Source organism: Oreochromis aureus, linkage group 22, assembly GCF_013358895.1.
Source record: "Oreochromis aureus strain Israel breed Guangdong linkage group 22, ZZ_aureus, whole genome shotgun sequence".
NCBI classification, from domain to species: Eukaryota; Metazoa; Chordata; class Actinopteri; order Cichliformes; family Cichlidae; genus Oreochromis; species Oreochromis aureus.
The window spans coordinates 21916097-21927378 of NC_052962.1; the positions used below are offsets into that span (position 1 = coordinate 21916097).

The 11282-nt window shown below is 39.3% G+C and overlaps 1 protein-coding gene across 6 annotated transcripts in view; it reads right to left on the reverse strand.

Moving 5' to 3' along the window:
• The window catches only part of trps1 (trichorhinophalangeal syndrome I), a 115525-nt gene extending 105223 nt beyond the window's left edge, over positions 1 to 10302 (reverse strand). For 2 of the 6 annotated variants that reach the window (XM_039605814.1, XM_039605819.1), the window contains exon 1: positions 9338 to 9842. The gene's annotated coding sequence lies outside the window, so the exon portion shown is untranslated. Of the gene's footprint in view, positions 1 to 7814; positions 7854 to 9337; positions 9843 to 9868 lie in introns of those variants that run through there. The other 4 variants (XM_039605815.1, XM_039605817.1, XM_039605816.1 and 1 more) reach the window with 4 other exon arrangements.
• Positions 10303 to 11282: the final 980 nt, after the last annotated feature.

Sequence of the window (11282 nt, forward strand, 5' to 3'; positions counted from 1 at the left end):
ACATATATGTTTATGCTGACCATCACAAATACCATTTATCCATAAAGAGAAACATGCTCATGGTAACAAATTCTCTTTGCATTTCAAAAAGTTGTTTGGGACCCAAAGGTGAGCCCTTAGAAAACAATCCATTTAGGCTACTTCCACAGTAGTTCAAACACAATAATCTTGCATTTACATTCACAATACTTTTTCACTGAGATTTCTCTGTGCTCAAAGTAACAGTATAATTTAATAGTGAAACTCTAATATTTGGTAATACGTAAGATGACAGCTTTAGCTGTTAGCCGTTGCTGGTACTAAGGTTATTTCATTTTGTTGGGGGTTCATTTTTTAGTTGTTGCTTGTAGCACGGAAACAATCAAAATTGTGTTATAGAAAGTGACTGAACTGTTTCAAGTTTTTTATATTCACAGGCAATTTATAGGCATACATTTTTTAAAAATAACATTTAAAACAATACTTGTGCAATACTGCAAATGTATTCATCTAATTCCCTGTTTATTTTCTACGCTTCTGGTGACTTGGCACCATATTTTTGTTGCTAACTTACCAAATACAGTTGGTAAGTTCAGCTACCGCGTTCCTGTTTAGCTGCTGGTAGACTTTTCTCATATTCGGCCTACTGAACTATGAATAGTTGCATTATCCTGTTAAATTAATACTGTCTGTTCACATTACAGACAGGCAGGAGTGATAGCACTTGTTAGCTAGCTCAGAATTTTATCATTTTAATAATTAGCCACTGCCACTAGATGCTACATTAATGGTAAATTAGCAGACGGCTAATGTTGTTATCAGGCAACTGCTAATAGCTAAATAGCTAGTATTTAGTATTCATTAGTATTTTAATAAATTTTTTCAAAATCCTATTCAGCACTTACATTGACTATGGTACTTACTGTCAAAAAAATACTGTTACATTTTTAGAATTTTGGTATCAATAAAGAGTGCTAACTATCCATTCCTGTGCCGCAATGCCAAAAATAGTAATAGCTGGTACCAATACCTATTGCAAGATACACGATACCCAATTTTACATCAGCCCGAAATGCAAAATCCTTTTAAAACAATATTATTCTTAGATCACATCATTTAAAGCCATTAACCACAAAGCAAGTTCAATGGCTATATCTAAGCATTAACCATTCAACATTGTCAAACAGCCACAAGACAACCCTGTTACCCCACAGATATACAATTCCAAATGGAGGGAGTACCTCAGCCAAAAGGTTGTGGCTTGGTGCCCAAAGTCAAGTGTTTCATTTTAACTCAAACAATTTACTGCATTAAATTTCATACATTTAAAAAGTCCTTGTACCAGAACAAGCTACAACACCTTCAAATGTGCCGATTAAGCACTCTTCACTGCTGGGAGAGAAGATTAGTCCCTGCCTTTTCAACGTTTATGTGGCTTGAAGAGAAGCCCTGAGGGCATCTGCTCTAACTGTCTGCAGGGGTGTACCCTCTAAAGCCCAAAGCTGCTATCGCACAATTACTTTACAATATCAAAAACCCAGCCCAGCACCATCCTGCAGAGAACAGGTGAGGCAGTTAGCCATGTCTAACTTCATTTCTCTGCTTCTTTCAGAAATGTCAAGCCAGACCAGAAGCAAGTTGAAAGGGTGTCATATCTCCCTGTGCTTTCTTGCTGCCTTCTGTTATAGGGCAACCAGCCAGGGATACATGAATAAAATAACACATCAGGCCAGGCTAGACTGGCCCTTCATGAACTACAGTTACAGTAGAATTACAGTTCCACTCCTAATCCGTATTCCCTCATCTTTATTTTCTACAGACTAAACAGTCCACACAGCCACAGGCAGAAGAAAAGAACGAGAGAAAAAAAATCAGGAGAAGCAAAGTGTGGCTATGTGCTTTAATGAAAAAAACAATGTTAGTCGCTTAAATCATAGTTTTAATTTGACGGGACGCCATAAAAAGTCTGCCCCTTCCAACACACAACCACACAGAGAAAAGCGCACAGTGAGAGACACACGCATACATGCACCAGAGTGAGGACAAAGACCACTTTGAAAAGTTACTCAGCCACCAGATGTTTTAGTCTGATCCCAGACTACAATACTAATGGGGCTGTACGCACATGTGTGTGTGTGTGTGTGTGTTTGTGCGCACATGCAGAGAGGAGAGGGGAGAGAGACAAGCCGATAGTTTTACGACAGTAAAAATAAAGTTTGTTCCTCAGCAGGTATATAGTAGTAACAAGGACATGCAAACACTTTCAAGGTAAACAAACTGCTTGGCTGCAGACAATCACAGAAAAGAAACTACAGATTCACGTTTAAAAAAATGGCAATTTTTATATAGGACAGACTTGAAACTGTAAGCATATGTCAATGCAATGAGGGCTTAGAGTATATCACACATACAATTAGCCCCATCCATAAAATAAACAGGCATTAGGCAGCGGTACTGTTGTATGACTGCAAGACAAGCACTGGATCGAGCATCAAGCGCTGCCACAGAAAAGTGTGCCACATCAAACCTCAAAAGAATCACGATTGTGAATGAGAGAGCGCACAATAGCAAACAAATGTCAGCTGAAGTGAAAGTTAAACGCAATCTTCAAGCAAGTAAATTAAGTGTTTTGACAGTGATTACAGGATGATTGGGCACACATGACACTAACAGTCCTTCTTGTCTTGCATTACAGTAAAAATAGGAGGCAGAGATTTGGAGATAATGAAACAGAAAGAGGCACTTCAAGAGGTAAGAAATCTAAGCTGAGTGTATGTGTTGTGCAGGTTCTTGGTTTGACTGTTGACAGAGCAGACAGTTAACCTTCAGTATAGAAATAAACAATCAGTGAGTCAATTCAATCATAGCCATGCAGCGAATGAGATAGATCTGACCTCAAGAGGAGAAGATAAGCGCCAGTGGGCTCCTACAATAACTGATAGCTATCTATCAACAACGCTGAACTGTCTGGAGATGAATGTTTATTGATACTGCAGGCCAAGCATGCGAAGATGTGCAAAGATATGCTGCAGGAACGGATGCCATATTAAAAATATATAGTGAACAGTGAACAATCAACAACCACATCAAAAATACTGTAGTTATCACGCAGAAAATTATCTGTCAAATTAGCCCAGATTGTACAAAACTAAAAACTGATGAGACATGAAATACAGTTATTGTAACACAAATGTGCCGCTCACTTTAGAACTTGTTAACAGAAAGCAAATCTCCGACCCTGAACACTGGAAAAAACTTGATCATACAATTTCTTGCTAAAAACAGGTGGATTTTTTTCTTATTTACAGCCATGAAAAAATTTATAGAACGACTTTCTCATTCACAATCAATCTTTCCTCCCTTTGGAGCAAGATAACTCGTTTCCAAGCAGCTTCCTTGATTTAAAAAAAAAAAAAAGACACTTCTTCTACTTGAGAAAAGTCTCACTGAATTACGCATACAGTACTTGAGAAAAATGGTGCAGCACCATCCAGCTCCATCTGTGTGTTGCACAGCCGCTTCAGCTTCAACACAAAGAAGCTTACAACATAAATCACATTCAGATTCCTGCCACTTATGCCACTGTCACAATTTCCATAGTTAATTTTCGCTGTCTGCCTGCTGGGTGCTGTGTGAAAACGCCAAGAAATTACAGACGGGGCCATGCTCATTACTTAAGACGTTTAAGAAAAACAGTAAAGAAACGCACTCGTAATGTTGCATTTCTTAAGTCTGCAACGATCAAAATCATCCAGCAAAGTAAGTCTAAATGCAGACTACATGTACTTACTTTTTGAAATTAAATTGATGTTTACATTTAAATCCAGTGTATTACAGTATGGATGTCTCTACTTATACACATACATTCTGTCCCTTATACAATGGTTACTGTTTGAAGTATACTTAAAATTTTACATTTTTATACAAAAATTAAGGATTTTATAGAAATGCACTACTTTACGTGAAGCATGTGAGTTTGCACATTTTAAGTGATTAGACCGTATCCTGTCTTCCTGATCTCTCTGTTAGTGTCAAGATACAGACTAGCAGCAAAGCTTTACATAATGTGTCCTCTAATATGTGCATACCTAGATAAACCTAAAAACACCTACAAACGCTTCAACCTGCATGTTTCCTGTGATGGATCATCTCGCTCTTGACCCTATATCAAATCGGCCCGGGTTGCTTTTTCACATTGCATGTTAATAAATCAAGTTAGCAAAAGAAAATGACGAATGTAAATGAAATGAAATGACAGCAACAAGTATCATAGAGCCACTACAGTAAGAGCCAAGGAGAAACTGGTTTTGCAAGGTTTAACAACGTGAAAGGGACATCTCACTGATGATTCACTGCAATTACAACTTTTATTCCTTGTTGATTGCGACAGGTAATTGTCACCTTTCACCCTTTCTGCACTTTTATGCAACTTTCACATGTGAAACTATTTGGTTGCTTTCTCAAGGAAGCTACAAAAATCTACCGTATTAACTTTTAACACAAGAGTGTACATAGCTTGATGAAATATGCAAGTCCCAATAAAAGACATTTTGCTCCCATCTTGTTATGCAGAGTTATCAAAGGTCTTTGAGGGACCAAGATTTAAAACACATTAAGGTCTTTTTCATTCAAGCAAACCTGATCAGACTTCCAGCCTCTTTACTTATTCTCCAGAGCATCACTGACAGCTGTTTATAGGCTACAATTCTCTCTTAATGACATACAGCTGTCAACTTATTTTTTTTCTTCAAACCAATGGGAGCACCTGCTGTAAACCTCGAGAAAAGGTAGAAGCCGAGGCAGCATTTTCAAGCCACACAATGACTGTCTGTATGAGTAAAGCATAAGGTCAAATCTCTCCAACATCTGAAATGTTCAACAACTTTTGTGGAATAAATGTAACAATGTTCCATACTTGACGTACATATTTTATAGAGCAGCATTTGTTTTTTAACTTGGAACTTGTTTAAAACTTCATTCATCAAAGGGTTGGATCAAATGTTCCACAGCGTTTTGCACAACGTCGATGCTCGAATGAAATGTGATTGATATCTGAACGCACGGGTGTATGGGAGGCATCAGTGTGATACTGCTGAGTCAAAGCAGGCAGGGCTCGCCACTCACTCAACCTGTAGGTTTCATTTACCAACTGCCCTGACACAACTAACAAGCCAAAGATGGGTTTCGTAATTAAATTCTGATCATGGGAAAGACAGATTTAGAACAACTGCCGTCTACAGCACAGTTGAGACATTTAAGTGATGCACGGGAATTCGCATGGTGTCGGTGAGTTTAAAAGTTACACGTCTTTTGGTAACAGGAAAGCCTTTATAACCACAGGGCTGTACTGCTGCTTTGTCACTACTTTCGGCGGGTACACGTCTTAATCCTCTGCACCACCACTTTATCAGTCTTTACTGTAACGTGGCAGAAGGATTTTTATTATCTTAGATCAAAGGAGGGCAAAAATGCCCCATATTTAGGATTCGTATCCCCCCACCCCCCCGACCCCACCCCCAAATAAATCTAAATACTAAGAGAGAAAAAAGAATCATTTCACCCTAAACCAAGACCATGTGCTCGTTATCTGAAGCAGGCGGTCTAAAAAGACAGACTTATAAGTCTAAAATAGACCAAAGACATTAGAGACAAAGTCAAGCCTAAACAAGACTGCAGTAACCACAGACAGAGTGGGGATGACATTTTGGGCATTTAGCAGACGCTCTTTTCCAGACTGACTTCCAGTAAATGCAACGAGAGAATAAGCTCAAATCCCTGTATAACCAATGCTGCAAGCACTGAATATAAGCAATAATAGACCCAAAATATGCACACACAGTAAAATAATTTAAAAACAATTGTGTCCTGAGGATATGAGCAAAACAGAAGACTTGTTAATAAAAAAATAAAACAAAAAAAATGTGCTAGCTAGAGAACTCTGAGCCAAAGAGCCAGAAGCCTTACAGAAAGCCTTTTTTTTTTCTTTAAGTAAACTATCAGTGACAAATGGATGTTTCCTTTAAATGAACTGCAGGCAGGCTCAAGATGAATAACGACTGAATCTCTAATAGATGCTATCTTTTCCTGCTATTGGAAGCAGTCAGTGTAGGGAGTAGTTCAACATTTGCCATAAAGTATTTAAGAAAGAGTTTCCTTATTTTTTAAAATTTCCAAAAAGTGAAAGAAAAAGTGTTCTCACAGACTGATTCGTAGTGGTCAAGAGGTTTGCTATCACATATATTTTTTAAACTATTCAATATTAAAACAAAACGAATTACTACAATCAGCTCTTTGTTAGTTATGATGTACAGTTTAACAAAATGCCGCAAAGCTCGGAGAAAGGACGCACATCAGTCCGGACCAGAAGGAGAGAGAGAGCAACAACGGATTAGAGGTCAAATTATTACACTGCATTCCCTTTACTAGTGTTAGACCTCAGCGTTAGGCAAACATACTTTACTTCCCCCCAAAAAGCTTTTACTGTAGCATGCAGAGGAGAAACAGCGGGGGCTTCGCTGAAAGCTTTACAAACTTGCATCAATCCTGTTAACGTTTTTTAGGGTAGGCAAGATTGTCGATTTTACTTTGGAAAATTCACAGCCGCGTCAGGTTTGTACAGCTTCCCTGGATCAACAAAATCAATCACACGTCTACCAGTTAAATCACTACTATCCCCCCACCGCTTCAAAAAAACCCACTTGCTCTAAGTTAAAGTCTCCCTTTACACTCCATTTCGCACTGGCCTTTTTTCCCCCCATGTAATGCAGCACCGCTTTGAAACGACCAAAGACAAATGCATGGCAGCCCACAAAATCACTACAGTTGTTCCTCATGTCTTACAGAACATCAAACCATCAATAAAACACAGGAGATACATTCCAGCTAGTTGAACAGGACATTTCTGACTTCCCTCACTCCATGTGTGCTCTCTCTCTCTCCCTCTCTCTCCCCGTCTCTAAAAACTTTCTCTCTTGCGAGTTCCACCACAGAGAGACTTCACATATTGCAGCCATATGAGCGAAGCCACGGCTGTCTCCACAGCACATACAGACGCACAGGAAAAAGTGCTGTGCTGTCTCCCGCTCTGTCTCACACACACACGGGAATGAGTTTTACAAGCAGGGGGGGTTCTCTTTAGGAAGTTCTCAACTGTTTTGACATTTAATAGCGGCTATGAACAAAGCTGTACGATACAATAATATCCAGTGTCTGGAGAGCGGAAAAATTTTTAACGTTACGGAGCTGGATTGACACATCGGTGGATAAAGCGTTTTAACTAATTTTACAGAACATTGGTTGAAGTTATAAAAAGTTTGACAGGGACTCATTACATGCACGATGTCTTCGGTCATAGGAACAAGTTTTTTGTTTTTCTTTTTTGGTGAGGGGGGGGTTTGGACCATCTGCAGTGACTATACCCAAAGCTGATGTGTAGCAGATCTAAGGCGAAAAAGATGTAGTGACACAATATGGCATAAAAATGTTACCTTAATCTTTAAAAAAATTTTAAAGTAGGATTTCTTTTCTGATAAAAATCACTTCATCCAAGTTTATTTATGTGCTGTGATAAAACTAACTGAATCATCCCATTCAGACTTTTTAACAATAATAAAGAGCAGAAGACAAACTTGATTGCGCATACTGGAATTTGTGGAACTGTTTAAAAAAAAAAAAACGCCAATGTTATGCATGCATGCATTGGAAAGCAGATGTGAAAGCACTGCTAGAAAATGTTACCCATGAAGCTGATTAAATCACATTAATGTACTTTTTTTTCCCCCAAAGTAAAAATAATCTGTCATAATCCCACATCTTACAGAATACGTGTGACTTACGATGCTGCCAATCGCTCGTGCATGAAGGAACGGGTTTTCTGCTGAAGAAGTCCAAACGAAAGCTCAATATTTGAAGTTTCAGAATCAGACATGTGTCAGACTGCTGCGGCGAATGCAAACTAAACCTTAAAAGTTTCGCACGTTGTATTATTTTACTTTTTTTTCCTCAAATGGTCCACACAGTTTTGAGTTGAAGGGAAGCGACTGTGAAACTTTTCCACCGTGTCGTGGCCAAGAAGTTGGGCATTTAAGATACAAATAAAAACTCAAGATATCGACTTGAGATTGCTTTTTAAAGTCTTTGCAGTGGCTTTTAAACATTTTCTGCTTAACGCTGAAATGCCGTGGAGCTACATTTAAAGGGCTGTGGGACAATTTTGAAAGGGCCCAATGAATAAATTAATTGCTTCATAAAAAAAAAAGGATAAAAAAACAAAGTGTAACCTCAGACAGCTGTGAACAAGTGTCACAGTTAAGTCTCAGGGTCTTGCTTTTCTGTAAGGAAAAAGAAGGGGGTAGAAAAAAAAACCCACTGAGGTTATCTGCTGAATAAAAGTTGCTCCACGCATAAGGGGTTCTTTGGGGGCCAGAACTGGAGAACTCTGCTGAAGGACTATGTAAAAAGCTTCCTTGCAGTGTGTGCCTCATTGTGCTGGCTTCACATACTCTGCTCTCCCCACAGAGTTGTCATGCCTACCCAGCTCCCCTTATCTCAAAGGAACATCACAGTTTCTTACGACCGAAGAGCGAGAGAGAGAAAGAGAGAGGGGGGGAAACTTTTTCAAAGTTAAGTGGAAATGCAACTCATGTCTTCCCGGCATTACTCATGAAACGTCCGACAGCGAGGAAACCAATAAATTTGCAAAGATTTGAGCTAAGAGGCACTTGTTTTCTTAAAAAGTTGATAAGAGAGAGGATGATCGGGGAGGGGGGGTTGGAAGAGGAGGAGGAGGAGTGGGTTGGGGGGGGTATCCTTTACGACAATTCACATCCACCATGCGCTCTCGAGTTTCCTAACAATGAAAGAGGTGCAAAACAAACAACATAAGAACAAACAAACAAACAAACAGCGCCACATCGGCTGTGAACCGGTTGATAAACGTAATCTCTGTGATGTGGACTCACGCTTCTTTCCGCTTTAAGTCCAGAAAACAACAAGCAAGTTAACTGCGTTCATCTTTCGGCTTCAAAACCCCCTTTTCCCCCCTCTCGCTGTCCGTCTCTGTGTCTCTGCGACGTGCGTCATTCAGAGAAGCAAGAAATCTGAACTTGAGTATCAAGTTTGCAGTCAGAATAGCAGTGAAAAAAAAAAGTTATCAATGAAAATAACCAAGGGGTAAGCGCGCAGTTTTAGTAGTTACACAAGAGTTACCCTGTGCTGACACAAAAATAAATAAATCACTCCAAGTCACTGGCTTCTAGGAAATCAGTGTCATTTAACGTGACTGGATGCGACACACACACACACGCGTAAATAAATAAAATCAAGAAACAAAACTTTGAAAAAAGGAGAAAACACAAACCTACTTGAGGCGACTAAGTCACTCCACGTCCCCTTGTTGCTGGCTTCAAACTCAGTCTTAAATCAGAGCGGTTCCCCCGGTAGCCCCCCAATTTGTATTTGTGTGGCGTTTGGGTGTCCTAACCTAAATGTAAATTGCCATGTGAATTCAAAGCGGTGCTGCTCTTTTCCCTCTCTCTCATTCAGCAGATCCCTCTTTCCTTACCGACGCCGCTCAGGCCGTTAGTTACATAAGACGCAAACCGACTGCTGCCCGTCGTAAAACTACCAACAGCTAGCAGAGCGATATTTCGCCTCCTAATCGCACACGGCTTCCCTTTTAAGACGAACACATTACATCTTCCCACTTGTCCGAGAGCATGCATTTCGCCGTGTACAACTCCAAAGCGTTCATCGCCGATGCATTTTTTTTCTTTCCCTCACTCTCTCTCTCTCTTCTTCTTTTGCCGTTTACAATGCCTCTGCACCAACAGAGAGGGCTGTAGGCATGGTGTGCATCTGTGCTGGAAGTGTTTCTTTTGGTGCTGCTTACCTGTTGATCAAAAATAAGCATTAGCCTCTGTTCTCTCTGTGTGTGTCTCTTTCAGCAGCCTGTTAAGATGGTGGCTGGCTGGCTGGCTGGCTGCTTGGCTGGCTGCTTCGTCTCTTTGTGGGGTTTTTGTTTGTTGATGATGTCGGACGGGGTGACTGTGTCTTGGCTGTCTCTCTCTTTCTTTTCTTTTTTTTTCTCTTTGGTCTGAGAGGGAAAGAGAGATAGTTAAGGCTTCGCGGTAGCACATGAAACTAGGCTAATACCGACTCATTACTGAGTGAGTTTGGCTCAGGTATTGCAATATTCCGAAGGTATAGTTATGTTATTCAGCCGTGGATGGGTTTGCTGGGCACAGCAAACAAAAGTAGATCAGCTGAAAAATCTGTAATTTTTTTTCAGACTAGTGTTATCGCTTTGCTGTGACAGGACCTCTCTGCCTGTCTCTCTCTAGGCTGTGGGCATTACGTCAGAGGAGGAAGACACAGCAGCTCTATTAATATCAAGAAGCCATCCGAAGACTGACTCTTAAAGTGACACACACTGTAATCACACTTATTTACACAGTTAGTACCAAACTGAATGTACTACTCGAGCGAAATCAAAAACACAGATTCTTAAAGCGAAAGTTTGCTGTAATCTCAGGATTGCATTTACACAGTAAACCAAAGCAACCGCTCGGTCGACATCAAGAAACCCGTCGTAAAACGATATACTGTAATGTCACTTGTTTGGTTATTGGGAAACTGACATAAGATCACATGAAAATGGAACGAAGCGACTTTAACAGTTAATCTGTTCTAGCAGAAATCATAAAACTGCTAAAGGAAACTCCAAATACTAAAGTCGAGGTGAATAGCACAAACTCCAGTGTGTGTAGTAAAAATGTATTCTGGTATCTTTCATATTATTTCTGGCATTCATTTCAAGAAGAATAAAAGTACAATCTGAGGATATTAAATGAATTGTTAGTGGGGGCAGTTTAAACCAAAACCATTCAAGATAAATGAAATGTTTCTTTTTTTTAAAGTTATGTTTAATGCACTTCAGTGTTTTAATATCTACATTTTAATCTTATTTATTATTATTTTTGTATGCATTTCTGTCTTTATATGGTTTATAAATTTACATGACTATACTCTGCATTAACCATAGAAACTCTATTTGTGTAACAACAACCAGTTTTTAAATTCATTGTTCTACAGCGCCTCTAGTGGTGAAATCTCCACAAGGAAGCTTTAAGTCTCCATTAGAAAAGTAATTAAACTGGCCTATTAACTCAATACAGATTTGCATTCATTGCCTAGGAAGAAAACAAAACAAAACATAAAAAACAATATTAAAATATCCCATGATAATTATAATTGTATATGTAATAATCCAATAATCACTGCAGTTATTACAGATGGCCAAAGCA